Here is a 26,541-nt window from a genome sequence, read left to right as displayed (position 1 = left end):
TAAAAACTCCCTCTCGTACAACAATGAAAGCAAGCAGCGAAGCCCCGAAAACCCGCACTGCCGCCGCCGGGCAGCGAGAGCCCACTTACCTCCCCCCACCACCGCGGCTCCCTGCGAGCCCCGCCGCCGAGGGCGCGCCGATAAACAGGGCTCCGCGGGGTTAAGAGTCTAGCAAACCCCAAGCGGCTCCAAGTAAATCAAAACCACACGCTTCCATCTTCCTGATGAGCCCGGCCAGAGCTTAACATCTCCGCGAGCATCAGGGCTGCAGCTTCGGCTTCGCGCGGACCCTCTGAGTTCAGGCACAAAATATGCACTTGTCTGACCGCTAAAGTAGACGCTGGACATGACACGACCAAACGCTGGGTTTTTTAAACTTACGGCAGTCTGGAATAGTTGTGGGTTGTTGTTGGGTTTTGGGGGCTGCTTTGGTTTTCACCTATTTTTTTTTCGCTCTACCAACGATTTAGTATTAAAAAAAAGAGAAACTCTGAAAAAGAGTTGCACTATTCAAGACCGTACTTCATAAATCACTACTCTTTTCAGTTGAAAATCCTCGCACCCCTTCCCCCATCCTCAAACCTCAAAGGTTTCGCTCTGAAATTACTCCAAATCCACCTCGCCTAATGCAATATAAAACTCCCCCGCTCCCCAAAGCCCTGCAACGCACCATTATTCGGGACACAAGAAAAGCAAAAGTTTCATTGAATAGCGTGAAATCTTCCTTACCGTTTTCATCTTCAATTTCTGATATAAAGTAAGTTTCAAACAATAGAGATTGCACAGGACGATTCCCGTATTCCTCTCTGCTTTTCCCCTCTGTGCAAGCAACCATCAGGGTTATATTCTCCAACAGAATAAAATTCTCTAGCCTTCCTAAAAGGGGGTTTTAGAAAACGGACTGACTTGGCAGGAGGAGGGATGCCATCAATTCACCCAACCTATCACCCTGCACATTTTGTCTTTCCAACAAAAAAGGGGGGGAAGGAAGGAAGGAAAAACAGGCTTATATTGGGGTGGGGGTGGGTGCCCTCCTCTTGAACAGCCTCCTCTGTGCAAAATACCATGTGAATATCATCTGAGTTGGGGGGGAGGAAGGGGGGGAGCGAGAGAGAGAGCGAGCGAGCGAGAGAAAGGGGGAAAGGGAAGACAGGCAGGCAGAGCAGGAAGGACTCAGGAAAGTTTGGTTGAAGTAGCCCCAGACCTCCTCTCGCTGCCGGCCCCCGGCCAAGCCGAGCGCGGCGGCAGCAGGGAGCCTTGGCAGCCTCGCCCGGGGAACGGCGCGGAGCACGCTGACGTCAGCCTGCAGATGTGCCCCGGCCGGCGGCGCGGCTGCGCATGCGCGGCGCGTCACGTGGCGGCGGGGGGGGCAGGGGTACAGTCGGGGTAACGAAAAACAGCGCGGGAGGGGGGGGCGGGGAAGCCCTGTGCCACTCACCCGCCGCGGCGCGCGCCTCGCTCCGCAGGGGGCGGGGGGCGGCCGGGGGCCGCGGCGGCGGGGGGGGCGGCCCGGCCCGGCCCGGCCGCCGAGGAGTTAATGTCCCTGGCGCGACCCCCGGCGCGGTGTCGCGGGATGAGGCGGGAGCCAGGGGAGCGCTGCCAGCGGCGCGGCGCGGCGGAGCGGAGCGGGGGCCGGGCCGCGCACCGCCGGCGGAGCCCGGCCTCGCCGCGGGGAGCGTGCCGCCGCGGCCTCGGGCTGAAGCCGCCTGCCGTGGGGCCGCCCCCGGGCGCGGAGCCGCTCTGCGCGCGCCGCGGCGGTGTAATGGGCTTTCCTTAAAAAAGGAAAAAACCCATTATTTCCAGATGAGGGCAAGCGAGCGGAGTGGCCGGTGCTGCAGAGGCCGCTTCCGAGCGAGCCCGCTGGCGGGCAGCGCGGTGACTGCCGCGGCGCGGCCCGTGGGGCGCCCCGCGCGTGGGCGCCGCGCTTTCGCTTTCATTTGCAACCAGAAACCGGGTGGCAGCGGGCGGGGGAGCCCAAGTACATTCCCGTGTCGTGGGATCTTCAGCAAAATCTGGCGCGCACATCGGAAGCGGGAGAAAGGTGAAAATGGTGCAGGATAGCGGGGCGATCTGCTGGATCATTTATGTTCGGTGAAGCTAACGGTGATGTGGGGGGAAGAGAGGCTGGTAGCGGGAGGGAGGGAGGGGGTGGAATTTGAGCCTCGCTCGCATAGCTGCCAAGCTAATTTCCGATAGCCAAAAAAGAGAAAAAAAATCCTTCCTCTGATGGTTTCAAGCTTCTGCTAACAGTATTTCCCAAATGGTTTCTCTGCGTGTAAGTGTGTGTTTTCATCCTGAGCCGGAGGTAGTAGGTGTAATTCTTCTGGTGAATCTATAATAGTGGGCTGAACTGCGAAGTGATTCAGACTGGAAACATCCAAAAATACAGTTACTCCAGTTCTTCCTTGAGGGTGGAAAGGGAACAGCATCAGTCTGCAGAGTTGACAGTCCTCATAGTAACTTTAACGGTCACGGTTGGGTGCATGCCATATAAAATGTAGGAAGTCAGTCCCATGGTTGGCATTTACTGTTCCAAATGAACACACCGCATGTGGTAGCTGCATGCTTTATTTCTGAAGATAAAGCGCTGCTAGAGTGGAGTTGGATTTCTACATACAAATATGTGAAGTTTCTATCAACGGTAACTCTAACAAAATAAGCACAAGCCCCTAAAAAGGTAGTCACATTTGCCATCAGTCATGCTGAAACTTCCCTCTCAATTTTAATATATAAGGAACACTTATATGTGAGGTCCTTTTACGCTCTTAGGCAAACTAATGTTACATTTGTAATGGCAAAGCAGCGTATCCAACGCCTGAGCTGTGACACAAATGCTCCTTAGTAGCATCGGGATTCACAGAGATAAATGTTTTCTTCTGGAAATGCTGGTCAACCTGCTGCCCGGGGTGCAATTGCTCATGCAAAGAGCGCCATCCTGCGTCGGCCGGCGGGAGGCGAGCGGCCGGGTGCCGGGGCAGCGCCGCGCCGCGCGCCCCCGGGGCTTCCGCGCGCCCCCGGGGCCTCCCCCCACCCCCCACCCCGGGGCCGCCGCGCCCACGCGTGCACGTGCCGCCGGTGCCTTGATACCGTGTTGTACTTGGTGCTGTATCTATGCGGATTCTCTGCTTATGCCTACTGGAAACAAGCGATGCTGAGTATGGACAAGGTTTTGTTGTTGTTGTTAATATTCCCAAATTCCTTCTTCTGTTGGAAATTCATTTATACGATGATCGTATTAATAACCTATGCTCATAGAGCAAGCTCTGCAACAAATGCAGATAGGTGCACCTTAGCCACATCATCTGTCTCCATGGACAGACGTTGCGACCGCTTCTGCTCACCATTTCCTTCAAATACAGCAGTATGGCGAACTGGGAGAATCTATGCTTTGGAAAGGATAGGTTGTGGAGAGAGATTTACCATGAGAGTCTATTTCCCCCCCTTTCATATCAGGACCAGAAAAATAACCTTTTGAGTAGACACCTACCATAGCAAATTGCCTCATGCTCATGGTATCCGCGGGGGAATTGGGAGACCTGCCTTCAAACCAGACGCTGCCTGCATCAGGCTCAGGAATGCTCCTGCTGCTGTCTGACAGCTCACCGAGGGGCTATTCTGGTGTGAAAGACTGTGCCCTCCGTGGCTGGAGCTTCTCCACTGCGTATAACTGATTAAATACTCATCAAGCTAAAAAGAAAGACAGATTATCACTGTCTGGTTAGGGCGCTCACATGAGTTCAACTCCCTGCTCTAAATCAAGCAGTCAAGCAAAGACTTGAACATGGGCTCTGCAGAACCCAGCTGCTTGTTCAGACCAACAAGTTATTTATTCCCTGTCCCAGACAACTACTTTTTCTTGCCTACACCCACTGCTGGAACTGAGAAAATGTTTCCACTAACAGCTTTGTCAAAAGTGGTATATTACCAGGAAATGCTTTGGCTTTAGTTAAAAATTCCTGACCAGCTGTAATTAGATTTTCTGACAGAATTCCCAGTGCAGTTTGACTCACCTTTCTCTTTTTTTGCTTTATTGTGTAAAATCATTTTTCACAGTGAACCTCGTTCAGATGAAAATAGTGAGTTTGATGACTTCTATTTTTGTTTCAACAACCTGAGTAATACTTATATGTTTTTGATGATCTACAGCTTTTTAGGAAAAAAACTTGCACAGAAAGTAGTATGCAGGTCCTTAGTATAAATTTATCTTTGCTGCAAGTAGAAATCTTTGTTGAACTATCAAATAGCAGAGATAATTATTCTATTATGAATGCTGATAGTACTTAAAACCATTTGGGCAACTGTGCCATCAGAAGTCCTGGACAAGATTACAGATTTATTGAGCATGGAGTACATTAGTCCATGTCTTTGTTAGTTTTTGCTTGTCATAAAAGTAGTTTGCTAAAGCTTTAAGTACTCTTAACTTTACTTTAAGCCTTCAAATGTCTGTCAGTCAACAACTGATAAGATTGGCAACACTTTTTCATTTAAATAAATATTTATATTAAACTTCAATTTAACATTGCTAGATATATTCAGAGGTATTTGGGGTTGATCCCAGGAATCTTGCTATTAAGTGAAATGAATATAAAAGAGGGAGCTACAAGTCTTTGGTGTGCAGTGTACTTCTGTAAGATGAGATTCTTGCTCCCTGTACATTTGGTTAAACATGCTTGAAAATACATTTTTTTCCAAGACACATATATTCTCTCTCTTGATCTAGTCAGTGAAGGCTTGGGGATAATATCCTATCACATCTTGAAGACATCCTAGCAGTGTTTGGGGAGAGAATAATCATTTTTTGAAATTAAATATAAAATGATATATATAAATATGATACGTTATAAACAACATCATTTCTGTAATGTATGGGACTAGCATGATTCATCAGACTATTTTTTCTATCCTTTCTCTTTGATAACTTTGCTTGAAATGCATAGTTAAGTGAAAGAAAGCCATTAATGCCCTTATTCGTGAATTAAGAAATATCAAGCAAAATTCCTCCAGTAAAAAACAAAGATACAGTAGCAATAAGCATTTAGGGAATGCTACAGAGGACATTTTGAAATAATATTTTTAGATATTGAGCAGCACAAAATTAATCATGTTTGATGCATAATCTCTTGTTCTAAGCCTAGGATAAGACAATTAAGGAATCTCCATATTGTTTTCTGTACAGGACCGGCAGCTGGCAGTTAAACAAGGGAGCCCATGATGAGCTTAGTAAATGTTATAGTTAATTCCCTGTGACAATTTTTTCGCTGTAGTCTTTCATGACTTTCTCCTGTTCCTTTTTTTAAATCAAACTGTGGCCTTAATGGCCTGATTGGCCCTTCTGCTGGTTCAGAGACTGGCAACAGGACTCTTGATGTCTGGCTTGTGCCATTCTTGGCACAACTTGGATGTTACATGTCAGCTCCTTGCAGAAGCATGGGCTACTCTGTAAGTGGGTCTTACAGGCAGTCCACGTGCCACAGCACTTACTGACTTGGCTGATGAAGAAAAATTGCTTGCTGGAATGTCTGTTTATTACAACATAGGACTCGAGACACTGTGGGATGTGATCAACTCTTTTTGGGGAATGTTTGTTGGAATAGTTTTACAAATAACCTTTGGGTCCTTTACAACAATTACAGCAGTGATTATGGCTTAGTATGTACACTGACATGTAAGGCATGGGTTGTTTTATGTAATATTCCACTGATAGAGAAAAAGCCATTTGACTTAAAACTTGTGTTAATTATGTATGTGTAATTCTGTGAAACTGTAAGTGCTCTTCTGCTTCTGAAAATACTATTGAAGGCAAGTCATAAAAATGCGTGCCTCAAGTTAATTTTTAGATATGTTATTTTAGGATTAGATGTCTTACTGTTTCTTATTGTCATGCAGCTTTTACTGAACTGGAAGAATTTATGCCCTGAACCATTTCTGATCTGGTAAATTCCATGTAAGGAATTAGAAATTCATCCTCCTACTACTCCTATGTCAGGGTTGGAAAAAACTGGAGTCTGGCCTTTAGAATGAATAGAAAATCTGACAGACATCTGGCTTGTTTGCTTGTCTCCTCACTATGACAACCTGCTACATCAAATTAGATTAAAAGATTTCTCCAGAGTAGGACAGCATACTTCTGCTGCCTCTGGAGAAGCTAACAGGACAACATTAACAACCTGTATAGTTTCCCATTCTATTGTACATAATTTCCAGGACCATGTAAATGTACTCACACAAGCAGATGAGCTGTTATGCCATTCAGGCTCCTGGATTTAGCAGTGTCCGTAATCTATAATAATTTTTACTATTAACTTTCACTGAATAGCTCTTGAGGTATGAAATAGACTATGGGATATACTTACTAAATACTTTGGTCAACCATATAGTTGAAAAAATACTACATAGTGACCTTGCATTTATCTGTACTATAGGCTCAAGGAGAAAAGCTGTTGCTATGCATAAGTGCTTCATTTTTACTCCCCTGAACTAAAAGATTCTAAAAGCGCTTGAAGGCAATGGTGCTGTCGAGGTCCAGTATCTCGCACTGACATTTCCTTTGTAGCCTGAATTCAGATTGCTAACAAATCTCATCTCCCCTTTCAGGAAGAGACTAAGAACATCTCTAGAAATGACTCTAGGCCATGTGTTCAGCCTCATATCAATCACTTGCCATCATTGTGAGGGCTAATGAGAGAGGCAGAGGCCATTGTGCCTGGCACATTGTATTTCAGTTTGCCACAAAGAACAGAATGCATATCCTGAGTGCACTTTAAATTGGGAAATGCAGCCTTTTTGAGTTGGATTATCTCAGATGGCCCTCTCAAACAAAACTCAGATCAGTGAATTTGCTTCAAGTGTGGCCTTGAGGCTGCTTCTACCCAGCAAGTGGATATTGCTAAGAATGTCTTCGTTTAACTACAGAGAGCCGTACCAATGACCTGAATGAAGAGAGAGCTTCCTTTTCTAGAATGCTTCTTTGGAGCAACTCTTGTGTGATGCTGATACTGGGGCTATAGTCACCTGAGCCTCCTTGTTGCTCCAAGAACCTGTGAATCTGACCAGCCCAATTATTTTAGCATAAAATTTGGGAATAAAACTGAGAAACTCAGTTCCCATGCACTTGGCATCTTCCATCATGTACCAGACGGTTTCCTCCCTGATGAAACACAGATGAGGCAGGGCAGAGAGATTAGAGAATATGAAGTGTGGTCACTATGCTCAGAGCTTGCTCAAAAAATGGAAAGGGGGGATGGCAGGAGAGGTAAGATTAGAGATCTCTCTAGTAAACCGGAAATTAGGAATACTGCATTAGTCAAGCTGATGAGGGAATCCCTTCAGCATAATTGATATTGTCCTCAAATTTTCTAGGCAAATTGATCAAGCTCATACTATCCTCATTATGATTAAAGTAAAAAGTATAGAAAAATTAACTCAGCTCCATACAAGAACAAGAATAGTAATAAGGGGGAAAGAAGAGGTTGTTCAGACTAGGGATAGGGAGTTGTTTTATTTTGACAGTAGAAAGTATCTTTTTCTGCTTTGTCTCTTTCCTGCTTTCTGGTCAAGAATCAGATACCAGAAACAAGATTATCTCAGTGGGCATAGTAGTTTGCTAAAAGGGGTCATTTTCCACCTATATGTATTCTGTTTTTTCTATGTGTATATATATTCTTCTTTTGTAAGTTTCATTTCCAGAGAAAGTTGTTCAGTAAGATCTGAACAATCTGTAAGATTTATGGAGAACAAAGTTGAGACAAATGCTACAATGTGTGGAAAACGTGTGTGGAAAATCTCTGTGGAAAACCATATTCCTCAAAGATTAATGTAGTCAGAAACATATATAAACTATGCAGAAATTCTAAGCAAAGGTATAAGAATTCAGTTATTTTGATTTCAGAATGAAAAATCTGGAATTAACTCACAAGAAGACTTGGCTATGACCATGCAGATCACTGCAGTGCTGTGGAATCTGGCACTCAGTTCTGAAAATGACACTCCCAATTCAGAATCGGGCGCCTGGGTCTAAGAACCTAGTTTACTGCTTCAGTATCTGAATTGGAGGAGAATTACAGTTTTTGTGCTGATGAGCATCATAGACTCCTCATTTAGCATTTGCTGAAATAAGTGGTGATCCCCCACTTCTTGGTATGCTTTATATAAAAGCATGTACTAATGTCAGAGATTTCAAAACTGGATCTTGAAATGTGCACAGATTTATTTTGAATGGAAAGAATTGGACTTTCTGTATTCCTGGACTGTATAACTGGAAATGATTTATTAAAGACTCTAGAGCATATGGTGCATACTGCTTTGGACACAGATTACAACTTGGTCTAATTTAGATGGCTCTCTGGCATTCTTTCTACCACAGTGTCTTGCAACAGCTCATAAGTGGAACTATCTTTACTGAAAGCCGTTAGGCCGATGGATTAAAGAACATTTGGAAAAAAATAATACTCACCCGTCCCCTTGCAACTTTTGCCTATCCCCCCAAAATACAACAACATATTGTGAATGCAGTGAAGTGTTACGTGAATGCAGTAAGTAAATACCTTTCCTTCTATCTCACAAGTAACTTCATATTTGATGTTATTACAGGACTATTGCAGCAGTAGCAGTTCCTTCATTAGGGAAAGCAGTGTTCTGCTTGAAGGAGTTTGTTTGCATTGAGCCCCCTTAAAAAGTCCAGCATTCTCTTTTTACAACTTATTTAGGATTGGCTGGTTTTGCATGAAAACAGTTTGTGCGGCAGTAAGGGCTCTGACCTTCATGTATGTCCCTAACATAGAACTGGTTAGAAACCGGAGACAGGAGAGTATAGAGGGGAACAGCCATATATGCTTGCCCTGTTCTTTGACTAGTTATTCACTTTTAGCCACTCCTTGAGACAAGATCCAGGGCCAGATGAATCTTTTGGGGTGACTCAGTACAGCTATTTTTATGTTCTTAAGAGCACTCTTCTTCAGTACAAATTCTAGTGGTTTAATTTAAAAACGCTTTCCACTAGATCTTAAGTTAGGCTGTTGGACTTTGTGCAGGAGCATGCATATGCTGCATTTTGCTGCTCTGCTGTGGAAGCAGCGATTTCCCACAAAAGAACAGTAACAAAAAGAACTCCAAAGAACAGTTACTGATCCCCTAGTAATGACTGCAGCTATTTGTTAAATGAATCTATCAAAGCCCTCGTCAACTTTTGCAAACCCTGGGAGCAAGAACATCATGATGGTTGCAATTTATATTACCCTTTGATAGGGATTTAGTCCTGTTAATTTTCTGATATTCCACTGAATATTCTTGAAATGTTTTAACTGTTGTGTACACATTTTAGGTTATTATTTGGTAAAGCATCCTGTTATATTCTAAAGACAAAACTAAAACAAAGGATTTTTCAATAAAAGACCAGAGCTCACAATATAAATTTTCCAGCTGCAAAATCAACTATGCATTAAAATGGCAAACAACATTCTGTTTCTATAGAGTTAAAAGGTTACACTTTTTAGTTACAGGTCTAATTCTGGGCACAATCTGTGAACTGAAATGTGAACTGGACTTAGCATGCTTTTGTTCCTGCTATAGCCATTAAATGATTATTTGCATCAGTAGGCAAGTTATAGTGAAAAAGGATCAGATCCAGTTGTTCTCAAAACTTTCAGGAAGCCTGATATTATGGTTTGACAGGCTTGTACAATATATGATACCAGTTTTGCATTCTAACATACAGTAACCATCCAGAGATAAGATGATGCTGGTGTGTGGCTGTTCACAGATGTTTGAGGGCAAAAGAGGAGGGAAAGGCAACTTGTCTCTGAGTTTCTACTTACATGACTAGCCAAGATCAAAAGAGGCGTCATCCTCCATATGGTTGTCTCTGGAAATTGCGAAAGGGATTCAAGCTGATTCTAGCAGCAACCTTCACTCCTGAAAGACTAAATTTTCCTAACATCAATCTATTTGTGTTCCCACCATGGCTGAAACTCAATGATTAGTGGTAACTTCTAAGTATTATTCTGTAAACTTTGTAATTATATTCTGTAAACTTTGTAATTAATAGTATATCAAGAAATTTGGCAGAGAAGATAGAAGTGCTCAAAACAAATGGAGTAACAGCTATAGAAATCTACATATTTGAAGAAAATGCTAGACACTTATTTTTAGCTTATTGCAACCACAGTTGCAGCCATCTATAAATCTAACTAAACAATTTCATCCACAGATTAGGTTGTCTGGCAATTAGAGTAAGTTCTGATATAAATTACTGCACCAGCAGTTTTGTGCATAGATTTAATTATAAACATAACACTACTCTTGCAGTGTTGCCAGTCTGTATAAAGTTCAGCTAACAGTCTATACCTACAGCTATCATAATTTAGCAGTGTATTTACAAGGCCAGTCAAGTACATACTTAATGAGTACAAACACAGATGCAGATATCCCATCTGAAAATGTGTATCTACAGTGAATTTATCATGCTGTCTGGAAAATGAGGACTTAGAGAGGAAGGCTTCCACCATTTTCTAAGGCAGTCAAAGACCATCTTGAATAGTGCAGAAGTTGAAAGTTTAGTTTTGTGTTTTACCAAATATGATTGGTGTTTACTAAGAGATCAAATGGAGCCACAGGGGACTTAAGTGTGATTAAGCATTAACTACTTTATAATTCAGGGATCTGTAATCTGCATAACTGAATTTAACTAAATTTGTACATTGTCACACCTTCAATTCAGCTGGTACAAATTTTAGATCAGGCCCAAGTACATTTCAGTAATTATAAAAATGCGATAACTTACAACTACTTCTGCCCTTCCAAACCTTATTTCCCTAGCCTATGCTCATACCTCTTTATTAAAGTGTAAAATCCTTAGTTTTATGCATCACCTGTGGATATGTCCTGTCATTTCTATTTAAAGTCTACACTCAGGGCATTTTTATTTCTCATTTTTGAATAGCTGTCTCTGGGCCATTCTCTTTCTCTGTCCCCAGATACAATGTGGGACTTTCAGAGGTGAGGAAGAGAACTGGGATTCTCTCTGAATAGGCCTGGGGGGAGGGACCAGGCAAACCTTTGCTCTTGTTTTACCCCAGATTCCCGGCTTTGCACATGAATGGATACTCTTCTATTGAGGGCTTTCTTTTGGGGGATGAAACAAATTAACTGCAAAAGAATACCAGGGAATTCACTTTGTGCACTATCTCTGCAAAGTTGTTTTCTAAGACTTCATGGAAAAAGAGATTCAGAAGCTTGAAATGTGTTACACAAAACTTTTGGAAGAGGCAGGGCAGCCCAGCATTCCTCATGCGCTACTCTACAATAGAACTACACACAAACCTCTTACCAACTACATGGCTTCTTACCAAAGATGGAGTGTCAAATACATTACTATAATTATTCTGAGGCCTAACTGTAGTTTTGAAGGTAAAATATTTTGCACAGCTGTTTGTTTAATCACTGCTCCCTAGCTGAGGTGGACAGTGGCTAGGTGTGCTTTCTTGATTTTTAGTTCAATAATTTGGGGATTTACTGAGAAAAATATGATGTGCAGAAAAGGATTTTTTAATCTTGGGAACAGAACTCTCTGTGACAAATGCCCACCACAGTATGATTGCATAATTGCTTTTCTCAAAGAACCTCATTATGCTTGTTTTGTTAAACATTACACATGTCCTAATAAATGTGCCTAAGTAGAAATGTTGCTGCCAAAGTGTCTTCTGTCCCTTGCTAACACTTAGGCCTTTAAGCAGCTCAGGATTTCTTCCAGTTGCTTCATAGAGACATTTTACATGGAACAGAGGAATGAACCTCATATGACTCAGTATAAAAAAGCTGTAGAAAAAGGTGTGCATCACTATTTTTGTGTTTTCTCTGTTACAAAGCATTTAAACATAAAATATACACTCATTGAATCTTGGAGTGTTTTCAAGTGTGACATGACACTATGATCAACAATACTGAATGCTGTGCTTTTCCCCTTGACAACAAACTATCATCAACAGGGATCAACAAGATTTTAGGGCTATCCTACTTTTGTCTCCTTTCCTGATCCTATTCAGAGAGAATGCCAATTCTCTCCCTCACCTCTGAGATGCATTAAGAATACTGATGGTAAGATATGCAGTTAGTGGCCATTCTCTCTTAGCTCACTTAACATATTTTAACAAATGAGAAGCTGATTACTGTGTATTAGTTGGCAAGGTCATGTAAGTTTCATGACTTAAATATGTATTTTAAAACTAGTTTATTCAAGAATATTTATATAGACTTAAATATGTATGTCTCATATATATAAAAATATGTATGTGTAGAACGTGAACATGTATACTGATCATGCTAGTATTGAGAGGGTGGGCAGGTCTTCTGTTCAAATTAATCCTTTGTAATTTCCATAAAATAATGCTGTCCTATTAAAAAACAAACATATCATTTCTTATGGCTAAGGTACTGGGTTTAAACTCAGATTCTTAGCTTTTCACAACTTTGTGTTTGAATACGCATTTTCTGAAGCAGACATTTTGATAATACTGAAGATATAAACATTGTGGATATGAGATTAAAAAGTTCTTAATACTCATGACTATATTTCACTTCACAGGCTGAGCATAAAGCATAATGGCAGGGGAAGATTCAAGGGTTTGGGCCATGAGAATTAACTGAGAACAGGGAAAGGGCTGTCCTATTGTTGATTATCTGGTTCAGATTCAGCTTTTCACAGGGGTGTATAGGCCCTCACAGCAAGAACCTGACAGCTTCTGAGGTTCAATAAAAGTAGCATAGTTTATCCAAATGATATTTTTGAAATTAAGTCAAATTTATCTTAGACTAATTAACTGTATAGTTAGAAGATAATTTGCATGATTAACACTGCCTTTTACCCTTTGGGGAAAAAACAGATGTAAATAAAAGGAATCCTCCTTCTTAAAATGTAGTTTATTTTGGATAGACTTCTTACCCATATTTCTCCCCTTTGTTTTTTCCAAAGCAAACAAACTTTTTTTTGTTGTTCATAATACTGATAACAAGCTGAAGACCTCCCTAAAAATACTACAGCTTTGTCAGAGTAGGTAATTTGTATTTCCCAACTTCACACTTGGTCATCAGGCAATCATCTCCTGTCAGGCAGCGTAATATTTTAAGCCTCTGAGATATAGAGTCCCAGATGGGCTCCAGCTGGAGGCAGAATGGTTTCCCCCTTCCCCATTGCCAATGTGCTGGACTCAACCAATTCGCTGAAGAAAAATGACTATATTCTTGGCACACAACAGCTACTAAATTTAAACTCCTCCTACACCTGTATACTAAGCTTTCTATCTGGTTCAGCACTAAACTCCAATGATTTGGGCAGTCTGGATTCAGAAAGGGATCTTAGCTATCCATAAATTTAGTGAAAATGATGCCTTCCTTGCCTTTATTGTACTAAAAGGAAGTTTCAGGGCGATGGAAAAAGTGGCAGATTTAGCCAACCTAACATGCCATATACAATCTTTTTGGCTCTATTTACCTGCGCCAGTCCATGTTCAATTGTGCTACTTCATTTCTTTCATGAATTACTATGGTCTGTAGCTTTGTGCAAGTTTAACCAGCAAATCTGAACTGAATGCAGATTCTCTAGAAAGGAATGGAAGAGGGAAGTAAGCTCATTAGTCACTCTTACTTAATGGAAACAGATTTTAGTTAGGGTTCTCAGTTGTTCCTAAGATTTCTACTTAAGATTCATCCAACATCATATGGAAGAATCATTGTATCCCTCTATTCTAATTGCTTAGAACAAGTGCCACTAAACTGAACAAATTTTGGCTCTATGACTTGGCAGACATTAATTTAACCCATGTGTTTGTGAGTTCTCTGATGCCATTTATTCTAGAGAAAACTTAATTGCAGAATTAATGTTTTTCTTATCTCAAATCAGATTATATTATAAACTAGCCATGTATGTTGTAAGCTTGCTGGGCACTAGGCAGGAGAAAAATAAATACGAAATACATATGAAGAACTCTGGCTTAACATGTCAATAATAACAGATAACTATTACAGAAGCAGAACTGATAACTGAAATACAGACATAGCACACCTGGCCAACCCGTTAAATTCTAGGTACTCTAATAGAAATGCCCATATAAATTCATATACATTAGGATGGTTTATCTGCAGCTCAGGGGCAAGTAGCACGTTGTCTTTGTCACTCGCTGAATCAGCAAGAGATTGAACTAGATGACCTCCAGAGATCGCTTCCAACCTACATGATTCTAACTTGTACAAACAATTACATCAAGGTAATTTTCTGTTTGCTTTCAATGAAAACAGGATTGGCTTCTTTATTTTCATTAATCTAACTTTGACACATAGGATCCTGTAACTGTCTCCAGCTTCCAATATTCCTACAAACCTTTTATGCAGAGGTGAAATGGTACTGCCCATTAAAACATCTTACAGGCTGCCTTAGTATGTATACGAACATTGAGATGAATGTATACTAACTTGTCAGAAAAAGAAAATGATTGTCAGATGTTCAGAATCTCTATGCATATCCTTTAAATTAAATAAAAAATAAAGAGAGATTTTCCCATTGTGTTTTTAGACCCAGAGCTTTGGGATCTTTTTTCTGTATGACATTCATATTCTAATGTCTACCCCATATTAAGTCTTCACATGATGAACCAACTGAGCCAATATTTCTTGAATAAAATTATGGTTTAGCAGAAAACAATCTTTATATGAGCCAAATGCTTTTCAGCTTGCACTGCCTCTGCTGCTGATCCATCCCTCTCATCCCACACACCATTTGGTTTGGGGCTGTGAAGACCCCCCAAATCAAAGTAGAAAAGCAAAAAACCTAGAGAACATACCTTTCAGCTGCTTTCCACCAGCGATTTATCTCTAACAGTGGGTCACAGCTTCCATCTCCTTCTTTGAGTTCGACAGTTTAGGAAAAGTAACAGCAAAATTGAGAAAGAAGTGGATTTTCAATTAAAAAAAAATCACGTATCTTCCCATTTAACACTGAGACAAAACCACGACCTTCTGTTAAACCGTACAGTCAGGGCACTCAGCTGAAATGTGAGAGACCCAGTTTCAAGTCCCTGCTTCAGGTAAATCAATATTATTTAGAGTAACTGAAACTGATTTAACATAAAACCAGGGAGAGATCTATGCTAGAATGGGAAATAAGTTTGCTGTCCTGGCATTCAATAACACAAATTGAGGTTCATACCTTTGCTTTGAACCAAGGTTTTACACAAACTATCTAAGTGCCCTTCTTAATAAGGTATTTTGCGGTAGGTTTCTTTCTTTCTTTTTGGCCAGAATATCTTTTGTAGCTCTGAGAAATTTTTCCAATGAATGCTGTAAGAAAAAAGAATATGACAACCAATAGTCTATGGCCTGGATTTTAATTTCCACAAAACTGAAAAAAAAGTCCTGACTGGTTCCACCTCCAATGGAGTATAGCTATTACAGGGAGGAAAAAAAAAAAAAAAGAACAATGACTAAAAGATTTCCAACTATTCCATCACTACATTTACAGAAACTTGTTCTAAATTCAACTTTTTGAAAAGTTGCTATTTTCCACAGCGTCTTTACTCTTCAGAAAACTTAAGAGAGGAAATACAATTTGCACTTGGCTCCAAAAGCAGTGACCTGCCAGGACTCAAGAATGTCAGTATGGCTGCAGAGCTTTATTTTTTTTCTTAATCAGCATGCAAACTAGAAAACCTATGTAAAGAAAAGATGCTCCCTTTCAAACTGTTTTTGTCAAACAGTTTTCAGGAACCAGGAGGTATACGTGTATGGGAGAGATGACTTTTTCTGTTCCATACAGAGCCTATATGAAATCAGCATTCACAAATAAAAACGTCTCTCTCTTGCTCTTTCTTTCTTTCTTTCTTTTTTTTTAAGTCATAATTGAATTGTGGTTCCATATGTTCCATGGCAGCTTAAGTAAGGCGATAAAAAGAGAAAGAATTTGTTACTCTATTGCTTAGCAATGTTTTGTTTTGGGGCTGCTTTGCCATTTCCGATGCCTTTGGCAGAATTGAGATTGCAATCCCTGTGTACCTCTTGTTCTTTTTACCAAATACATTTAACAGGACTTTTTAAAAAACAACTAAGGATAGTTAACAGTAATAAATACACTGCAAATAGAAATGTAGTACCTAGTACACCCTTGATCCGAGATGCATGATCTTACTGGTATAGAAAGTGTAATGGAAGCTCTAGACATTCAGCATGCTTAAAAATCCAGTCACTTAGTCAAGAGACTAAATACAGATGTAAGTACTCATCGATTTATAATTTGCCTCTACAATGCCGTTGACCAACTTCTTACAACAAACTATATTTTTTCTGATTGTAATTCCTTTTTCCACCTTCCCAATTTTGTGTGTGGCAGAGGCTGCCCTGTACCAAAATCTGTTGCTGAGAAAATTATGTGCTTTTCTGATGGAAAGAAATTCTGACGGAATTCTGTTCTGGGAACGAAGGCCTGGAAGGCCTGATGTAAACAATGACCTGGATTGCTGTGGCCCGCTTGCACAGTCTTTTTTTTCTTAAATCATTTTCACTACCAGTGGGTTGGCAGCAAGTGGTAGGCTAGTAGGAAGGAAGGCGTAAGAGAGCCCAAGGCCATTCAGAAAAGAGTTCAACAACCTTCTTCAGTGGGAATCATTTTTATAGTATTTTAGCATTTTCCAGCTGGACTTGAGTGCATGTTTACTCATACAGCTTCAGGCTTCTCCTGCAAGGTCCAGATTCTAGTCCCTGTCCAGATACATGATTATCAGAGTTCGCTGTCCCTCATCTTTTTTCCAAGATTTTTTTTCTAAGAATCTTCTGGTTTATCAGTTTCATATGCTAATCTGACAAGTGATCCACTGGAAATGGAAGAGGGACAGCTGGATGATTTGCAGAGCTAACCAAACTATCTGCATTTTGCCTCCTTCCACAACTCCTCTTTGCCACTTTAGCAGCCCTCACAAAGAGTTTGATACTTGTACTGGCAGCTTGCTTCTCTGGAGCGAGCAGCAAGTGGCAGATGCATAGTCTAAAGAATTAACTCCCCCAAAGATGTTGGTACTGTGTCTGGATCAAAAATTTTACAGATTGCATAGTTTCATGGAATGTAATTGTTCATTTCTCCTTATGGAGCTTCATCAGGTCCTGTGGGTTTCCTGGAAGTTGGAAATGGAAAGAAATATATTCGGAGAAGGGTAGATGCATCTTCCCTCCTTGCTCTCTGCAGCAGCATCCTGATCAGATGAGGGCTGACTGCCCGGAATGAGAAGGTAGCTAGATGATGGACCCCAGATGATTCCTGAGAGCTGACAGTCTGTTACAAGGCTCTCTCTTTTTCCACTGGTTAATACATTACACAGTGAGCTGCTGGAGAATCATGCTCTTCCCATATACCTTCTAATGGGCTAGGAGAGAAATAGACTTTCCTGTTTTTAATTTTTATATTAGGACTTTTCCTTCTAACATGATTCAGTGGGATTCTGCAAAATTTCTTTTACAATTTTACAATGTGAATGGGTAATACTTGTATTATTGGGAAATAATTCATGTACCTATCATTCCATGTTTATAGGGAAGGCTTTGGAAAACTTTGCAGAGAAAAACATTTCCTGAACTGAGAATTTTTCATTAATTTGAATGAAAGGCTGCTGCTGGCAGCGACCTGCTCACAGTGCAGCTAAAACTTTGACTCTGGTAACCTTGATGGAAAAGAGGTATGCAATAGGGACCATTTCTTGACCTTCAACTTCCTCTGGACACTTCTGTTAAAAAAAAAAAAAAAAAAAAAAAAAGTGCTTCCCTTAGAATTGCCTCAGAAACCAAATAAAAAAAATTTTTGAATGTATTAGCTTTGAAAAGAAAATCTTCAGAGCAAGCTGTGCCACAAAGGAAGAGTCTGGATAGAGGCTGTTTTAAGGCCTGGCTCAGAGCCAAAGATAGGCCTGTTTTCAGTTACAATAGGGCTCGGGAACACCCCGATGTGAATACAGCTTGAACTAGAAGGTACTGAGGGAAGTACTGATATGGGGAGGAGAATAGAAGAAATGAAATAGAAAATAAAAAAGAGAAAGTCAAGAACAAAATATAGAGAAAGAAAACTTAAAAATGTGCTTGGAGGGAGACAGAAAAAAGATAGACACAAAATCTCTCAAAAAAATGTAAGATTTTTTAAATGGTATGACCTAATGGTGTGAACATGACAGAAGCAAAAAAAGACAAAATAAAAGTCACTTCTTTCCAAAATAAAATGGTATTTTTTACCACTGAATATAGATACAAATAAATTGACTGAGATTTTAAAAACCTAGTGCATACTGTAACAAGTGTCTTTCTTGTATTTAGGCTATTAAATATACATAAATTTTTCATATCTTGATTAGTATATAAAAGCAGTAGCATGCTATTTGTACTGAATTATGTATCACTATGCCAAAATGGGAATAACAACCTCTTTCTAAAACATAACATATCTTCTCTTCTTCTTTAATTATCAAACATTTTGGAAAGGAATAACCATTATAAACAAAAACATTTCTATTTTAATATCTAGCTGTAATACAGAATATTAGTTGTGTTCAGATGATTACTGACTGCTTAAGTTTAGTCAAAATATGCAGTTAATGAACTATGACATTTTGAACATCATAGCATTGTCAGTAAATTTATGCAAAAGATTTCCTTAACTATCCAAAAAGCAGACATAAATCTTCAAAATACATTTTCAAGACTAAATATAACATCCTAATTAATATACCAGAAATAATTGCATTTGGTCTGATTCAGACTAATTTGTAGCTTATGGACAATTATGTAATTTGCTAACAATTTGCTAAGCTCCCACATCTGATAATGTTTTTGCACATAAAACTTATCCCTGACATATATATGCATATTTATTTTAAAACCACATACTCGTATAACTTAAATGTCATTTACCACTACAAATTTTTATGTTTAAAATGTTAAATGTTTAAAAATGAAACACATGAACTTCTTCAGTTTGATCATATTGCTCTCTAAATTTTTCTAGGTGCTTCTACTTTTGAAAGTTGGCAGTGAGTTTGTTTTCTGTCCCAGGATTAACTGCATTCTGACTACCTTGCAGATTTGGATTTCTGACTAATCACCGCTTGAAAAAAACCTTGCTAAATGTTGCAAAGAGAATATTGTCAAACATTCATGACAATGGTTTTTTTGTACTAGGCTCATAAATATTGCTGCTGCAGTAATCCGGTGGGACGGTTTCATCCCTGGTGTAACCCCACAGGCAGTCCTGTCCCTAGTGGAAAAGAATTGCATCAGGAATTAACTTGGTTGAGCAAATAACTCTCTCTGGATTTAAGAGGAAGGTTTACATCTAACTCCTGATGGTTCTAGACAGAGTGAGCTGCTCTCTGTAGAGCGTTTCCGGCACGGTGTCGGAGGCTTCCCGCTCTAAGGACTGCTCTTACTATGGATTGATCCTATTGGGAGCCTGTTTGCCCTCTCCCAATTTTGTGGTTTAGTTTAGGTGACTTTTGGCTCTCTAAAGAAGAGCTGCTTTTCTTGTGATAATTCATGGTTGACATAGAGATGTAATATTCCATAAAGCTAGTATCTGTGTTACATTATAAAACGTCAACACTGCTGCAGCTACATTTTTCTTGATGTAGAACAGTCACTGTTTGACTAATTTAGTCAAGACAGAGTTGTTATTCTCAAGGTCAGTTCCAGTGTTACTGAACTGTAACCCATATGTGAGAGCTTGCTTTCTGAGTTAATCATCTCAAAGTTAGCAGTCAAGAGACTTGCAAATGTTTTTTAAATTCAGCTTTGTTGTTACTGCCCACGTCAGCCCTATTTGTAGGAGGAAAGTTACATAAGAACTCGTATGTTGTTAGCAGATTTCTGCTGAGACCCTCACACGGGCAGTTACAGAACTATTTTTATACCTTTGCCAGCTCTTCAGTATTTTATCTTCACAAATCATAGACTACATGTGATGCTGCCAGAATCCTGTCGTATACAAGGGACTTTGATCAGGTTACACTATTTTTGTCAAGCTTGCACTCAGTCAGGCAAAGAATACTGTGCAGCCTTAGCCCTTGTACGCCAAGAACATCAAAACTAAGCTCCTGTTTACAATCAGGGGTTGCTCTGCAAGGTTGAAGCAAGCTGGGAAACTCCTTGATCATACACTTTTGATAAACATTAATTGGGTGACACTATTATGTGTACTTGTTTCCTGATTTTTACAGTAACTGCAATTACTAAGTCAAGTCAGCATTCATCTGAGTGCGTCTGAGTTATATCTATAGTGCCGATATTTCAAAAGGTAGCAGGTCTTCTGTGTGTTCAGTAAAAGAAGAGAAACACCACAGGGAATAGGAAAAATATCATTGATTTCAGTTGGGTTAAACTCCGTATCTCATTTATGCAAATTATGACAGATTATAGCTCCATTTTCTTTTTTAAAAAATATTATATATAACCGGAAATAATAAAGTTTGTCTAATTATAATAAAAAATAACTTGTACAGGATTATACATCTATGTGAAATGCAACCAACATGCCGTAACAAAGAGTTCCTCTCTAGAAAGTTTTCAACTATGATAGAAAAGTCTAGTTCAATTTTTAATTTGCAAAACAGGTAGGAGGACTATTTTGGCCAGATTATCTAACTTTAAATTCAGCTCAGTTGAACAGTTTCACCTTTCTGTGAAGAAACACACACCTGTTTCCTTTCTATTAAGCAACTTTATACATGTTTACCTCAGCCTTTGGATTATTCTCTTAAACACAACGAAGTCATTAGCTAGTTTTGCAGTGTTGCAGTTCAGTGTTACATGTTCCTGGACCTAATCAAAATACAGCTTTCAAGAAAATACAGACTTCCCAAAACAAACCCCTCTAATAGTAAAATAGACACAACTCTGAAAAGGGATGATACTAAAATAAAAGCATACTGCATATTTAAATAAAAAGCTAGATGCAACTGCATCAGGTTACGCACACAAAGTTAACTTTCTAAGTTAACACTTGCTCTTCAGAAAAATGTATTAATGCAGTAATTTAGCCCTAAGAGCTTTGCAGTCAGTACAAATACACAGAAAACTGAACAGTTCTGTTAAATAAAAGCAAAAGATGTACCAAAGCTGAACTAGTATATAAAATATCAATTTATTCTAAACACTAAAATTAGTTTTGGGGGTAACTTAGAATTCTGGCAAAGATGTCTCTAGGAGAGCAGGACACCCAGGGCAATGACTTACCTCAGCACCAGTCAGAATTCCCCAGGGCTCTGCTAAAACAAAGCAAACACGTTTTATAATCCTCAGGAAACTTGAGCAACTGATTGTTGGGGAAATGATATATTATAAATAGTAAACGTATTTATCAAGTAAACTGCAACATTAATCTAGTTTAATTTGTATTTGAAAGTATGTCTGCCTGAAACAGCCTCCAGCAACTCATATAAATGCGACCTAAATTACAATTACAATAGAAATACCACCAAAATTACATTTATCTTGGCTAACTATAACCCAAAAGCTCGCTTGGAAGCACCTGCAAGCAGTATTTGTTGCCAAATAGAGAAGGCAAGATTATGTTTCATTTGACACAATAAATTTTGTAAAGTACAGAATTTTAAACTTTTGCAGAACAAAGAACTTTTTGTAACCATGGCTGATTATAATTATGAGTAGTTCGGCACTGCTGAGGTACCTTGGAATGCTCATTGTTTAACCTGGAAACAATCTGAACTAAAACGTAGTGCTAGTATTGCCCGAGAATATGCACAAAAAAAGTCTCACTGGCTCAATCACTAAAATTTTGCCTTTGGGAATCAGTGAAAGCATTCCGATCAAAAAGATACTATGCTAAAACATTCTGAAGCAAAATAAATAAATAAGCAAATAAAATAAAAATCCAATAACGAAAAGCCTCAGACCCAGAAAAAAACCCCAAAACACTAAAAAGAATTACTTTCTCTCAGAAAGCACATAAAACGGCTATCCTTCATGAAAGAATGATAGATATGGGATGTACTGGAGGCATAAAGTGCAAACAGGTGCAAGGTACCAATGCTTTCCAGGACTCAGTTTTATTTACTGTTAATCAGACCTTTCCTTATTTTATATTAAAAAAAATCTTCAAATACAATTAAGATAAAGAAAATGCAGTACTGTTCTATCAAAATGCTACAGAGTGTCCTAGGATTTAAGGTACACTCATTTTCCCAAGGTTTTATGCCTGTTACTAGTTATAACACTCTTCATTAGCATCACCTGTTCTCTCTCAAAAACAAAGCAAAAAGCTCATCTATGTTTCTGTCAGGAACTTCATATCCAGAAATGTTATGCCAGTCTTTTGAAATCATGATTCTTCGAATCATGACTTTTGTTGCAGCAAAATGCAGACAAATACAACAGCTAATTATAAAGCCACCATCAAAACTAACCAAAGCAATATAATTAATTTGCTAGGAAAGGATAACAGAAAATTTGTACCAGTCTCAATCTTTTGCATAGTTGAGTGTGTCAAAACAGATGTGATCTGTGCTTCCTTATAATCTTGTAATAGTACCTACAGGAAGGTGTTTGCGTTGCCAGATCAATTTCTTTGCAATATGAAGCTTGTCAGAACTGTGCCTAGGGAGGAGAGAATCACGGGCTCTACACTGTATGCACAATCCTAAAGAACTGTTACGGTACAATACATCATGTTTTCTCCTTCGCTTAGGTCAGTTTGGATTCCATCAAAGCTGAATGGCAAGTAGCACTCCCTCAAATTGAGATTTTCTCACTGAATCAATCAGAAACTAAAGCGCCATTTTCCCAAATTTGGCTTCTGATTAGCAAGTGATTATTTATCCATGATTAATGTCCTGGATGGTGACAGGATTGTGACTGATATCATTTTCTTGACAATATTAAAGGTGCAGCCACCAGCTCAATACTGTGAGAATATAAATTAGATGAAGAATACGAATTAGATGAAGATGAATTAGATGAAGATGGAGAATATGAATTAGATGAACAATAAGCCTACTGCTTATCTGAGGCTTTGCAAAGGAGACTGAGCAGGAGACTCAGTCAGGAGACTGAGTCTCAGAGCTGTGAGGGTTTTTAAGCAGTGTCAATAACTCCAGACATATGGGCCTAATCAAATAATGCAAACCCAGCCAAGTGCAATACTGTTTTACCCAGTATCGACCAATGTCAAAAAAAAAAAATCTGTCCTTATTACACTCTTCATTGTTGTCATGGCATGTATCTTGATCACTATTGGTTACTATAGAATAAATAAAGATTTGTTGTGGCTTACCAAGAGGCTTGACTGACACTTCTCAAGAATGTCCTTTTAGGATCAGTCCATTTCTCAGAGCAATGAGAGTCCTAGGACAGTACTCTAGGCTGGTGCAATTGTGCATCTCAGGTATACTTCTCATAGCTCAGATGGATAGCAGTATGATACAAATAGCCTCTAAGCCAAAAACTTGACTCTAGAAAGACAGAAACAAGTATCACCATTTAGAATCTGTGGTAGCATATGTAATGTTCAGTCTCCTTTGACTGAGGATATTAAAAAGTTTTGTTTTCTTTTTCAGAATAAGAAAATAAGAAGAATTTTTGCTTACGTTTCTGTATGACCTCTCCTACAACTCCAAAGTAAATCAAAGCAACCATTTTTTTTTATAATAAGCTCTTTGAAAAGAGTTATTGACAACTGGTGTGCAAAAATTGCCATGTGAGCATAAAATGTAGTATGATTGCCATTGCTGACAAGGTCCACTGTTCAAGCGTCAGCTATGATCTCTGACTACGTCCTGTGGAAACGGGGTTTCCAAAAGTCAGCTTCAGGACAGTTTTAAGGTGATTCATGCTCAGGTCACGAAACCAGACAGACAAGGCAATCAATTATTTTAAGGACAGACAGACATTGTCTTCAGCTGGCATCCCAGACATCTCCAAATAGGAGACTGAACTGTTAGCAAAGCATCAAGCAGGCATACCAGAATTCTTGTGAATATGAAAGAGCTGGGAATAGAGGTCTGAATAACCTGGGTACCTTCTCTTGGATCACTGTTGCCTGAACTTCTAAGTTCTCAGTTTCTCTATCGATTTTCTATTATCTATTATCTATTTTCAAATGCTCTAAGTTCTCCAAAATCCACTTTTAGAAGACATGTAAGTTACTGGCAGCCTGTAAGACAACAAATACATGTGTAGAAGATGAAGATTTCCAAAAGAGATGAGGAGGAATTAATTTTCTCCTGAGCCATCCTTGACTCCAGTGAGAAATTACTCTAGATGCAGTAAAAACTACCTAGATAAACATTACCTGTAAGTAGTTGTAAATGCCTTCCCCCCCCCCCCCCCCCCCCCAAGATGTATGACAAAGCTTCAGTCCAGGACTTAGGAAAAAGTGAAACCACAGGACTTACAGCATAGTTATGGAAATCCACAGGTGGTCTATGTGCTGCTGTTCATGTCTTGGACCTCGCTATGTGATGCTTTCTAGATTTTTATTTTTGGTGTGTGATATTACTGCCGTATCTGATACATTAAGATCAACAAACTGTTTTCAAAGACATACTTCATGACCAGGCAAGGGCTTGTTCATCCATGCTAGTATTCTTGGTCTCAACAGTGAGGTGTTTTTTATTGCTTTTCTTATTGCTGCTTTTTGTTGATGTTCCACAAATGTTTTAATTTTTTTCAAGCTGGATGTATTTGTACTGCTTTATAAATACAGCACTGGGCGTGTGAAATAGAAGACATGATCTCTTTGTCAGAGTTGATACTAATGAGATTAGTGTCAAAATCATAGGCTCCAAAGTATAACTAATTATAGACATGTTGGCATCAAGTCACATTGCCTTTTATATTGCTTTCCACTGGAATTACAGATGTCTGACTTTGTTGTAAGGGTCACTGTTTCCTAAATTCTGGCTGAAGTGATAAGAGTAGCTTAAGAGCTGTGTCTGGATATTCAGGTGTAAAGAGAGCAAGAGCAATGGCTGTAGCATTTTTCAGAGGCGTGTCCTCTCTTCGGACAGAAATACATTTGCTATGTTTGTTGATTAACGACATGAAACATTTATGGCAGACTAATTCCTGTCACTAACAATAGCTGAAGAGGGGGGAGCATCTGGGTCTATGGCTGAGAATTCTGTAACTTATTTGGGGGAGGAAGTACCTAAAATCCTGTTTCTGGAAATGCATTATTTTTAAATGAATATTTTTCACTGGATATTTTTAGTTAATGAAACAGTGAACAGGCCAGATACTGATCCAGATTGTGGCTCTTTGCCCTGAGCAATAAGATGTAGATGTAATAAGCAATAAGATGAGATGTAATACTCTATGGCAGATTTAAATCCACTTTACAGGTCTGTCCTCTCTACTGATGCTTCATAGCACCACAACAATTTATCCTAAGCAGTAGGAAATATGAAAACAAGCCTGGGGAACACGGAATATGGTACACAAAAAAAAAGCGATATTAAATGCATCCTAAAGGAACATCTGTTGTGTAGACATCTATACTGCAGGTTGCTCGGTATAATTCATCTATACAAAAATAAGTGCTAACAGAAAATGTCTACTGATCGTATCCAGGACTGGTCAGTATCATGTCTGGCAAACAAAATGATATTCTACTTCACATGATAGGTAGTTATACTGGGAAACTGTCACAGGATATTCTATATATTAAAAAAAAACCAACAACAAGGATTCAAAAAATGGTTAGAAGGCTTAGTTAAAGACTTCTTATTAATAGTCATGACAAGCCATATCTTCCTTTCCCAATACAGGGCTCTCTGCCTGGCCCACGTAGCTGAAATGGGGAACACTGTTTCATTTTGGAAACCTGCAAGATAAATGGAAGCAAGTACCTGTTAAGCTGTTCTAGTGCCTTAGTTTTACTATGATGGGTAAAAATCTCACCTCTTTCCTCTGATCCCTTGTGGCTTTTTCAATATGAAGTGTTTCTTAACAGGGTATTAATTTCTACACTAACAAATGCATTTGATACAATTGTATAAAGAAGGTAAATGCAGATTGCTTATTGTTGGCTCTTGACTGAGGCCAAGTACAAAAATAATTATTGTGAAGTGACAGAGGGGTCCAACTAATTGAACCTAACAATACAGAATACTTGAACTATCCACTAAAAGATCACAGTCAAATCTTACTCAGGCTGGTAGCTCTGAATGTTCATCAACCTTTGTCTTTTTTTTTTAAGCTAGCTTTGAGGAGTTAAAAATTAACATTAAGGAAAACAAACCCTTATTTCACAGAACACGCATCATAGAGTCCAGTATCAGCATTTACAGAAGTGTTAATCCCAGTTAAACAACTGTCAATTTGACAAGCAAGAAGAAGAAGAAAAAAAAGTTATCCTACTTGGTCTTTAGATCTACTCCTCAGCTTTCCTGATGGTTGAACCTACTGATGGAAGATCTTATTCCAGGCTTTCCTCATAAGGAAGATCTGTTTTTCATTACTGCCTTGAAATTCTTCACTCTATTTGCCAGGATTCTTCTGGGAACTTGCATTTTC

General features: G+C 39.4%; 1 protein-coding gene and 1 long non-coding RNA gene across 7 annotated transcripts in view; one reads left to right on the top strand and one right to left on the bottom strand.

Moving 5' to 3' along the window:
- LOC135325065 (A disintegrin and metalloproteinase with thrombospondin motifs 6) overlaps window positions 1-1,334 on the bottom strand; it is a 163,885-nt gene extending 162,551 nt beyond the window's left edge. For 3 of the 6 annotated variants that reach the window (XM_064502512.1, XM_064502518.1, XM_064502521.1), the window contains exon 1: window positions 730-1,334. The gene's annotated coding sequence lies outside the window, so the exon portion shown is untranslated. Of the gene's footprint in view, window positions 1-89; window positions 377-729 lie in introns of those variants that run through there. The other 3 variants (XM_064502513.1, XM_064502514.1, XM_064502515.1) reach the window with 3 other exon arrangements.
- A 462-nt stretch (window positions 1,335-1,796) lies between these two features.
- The window catches only part of LOC135324732 (uncharacterized), a 44,909-nt gene continuing 20,164 nt past the window's right edge, over window positions 1,797-26,541 (top strand). Inside the window, exon 1 of the long non-coding RNA XR_010386015.1 lies at window positions 1,797-2,041. This is a non-coding gene — a long non-coding RNA (uncharacterized LOC135324732). The remainder of the gene's footprint in view (window positions 2,042-26,541) is intronic.

This window comes from Dromaius novaehollandiae, chromosome Z, assembly GCF_036370855.1.
Source record: "Dromaius novaehollandiae isolate bDroNov1 chromosome Z, bDroNov1.hap1, whole genome shotgun sequence".
NCBI classification, from domain to species: domain Eukaryota; kingdom Metazoa; phylum Chordata; class Aves; order Casuariiformes; family Dromaiidae; genus Dromaius; species Dromaius novaehollandiae.
Note: the sequence above shows the minus strand (reverse complement) of the source record. Positions and strands in the feature narration are given on the sequence as shown.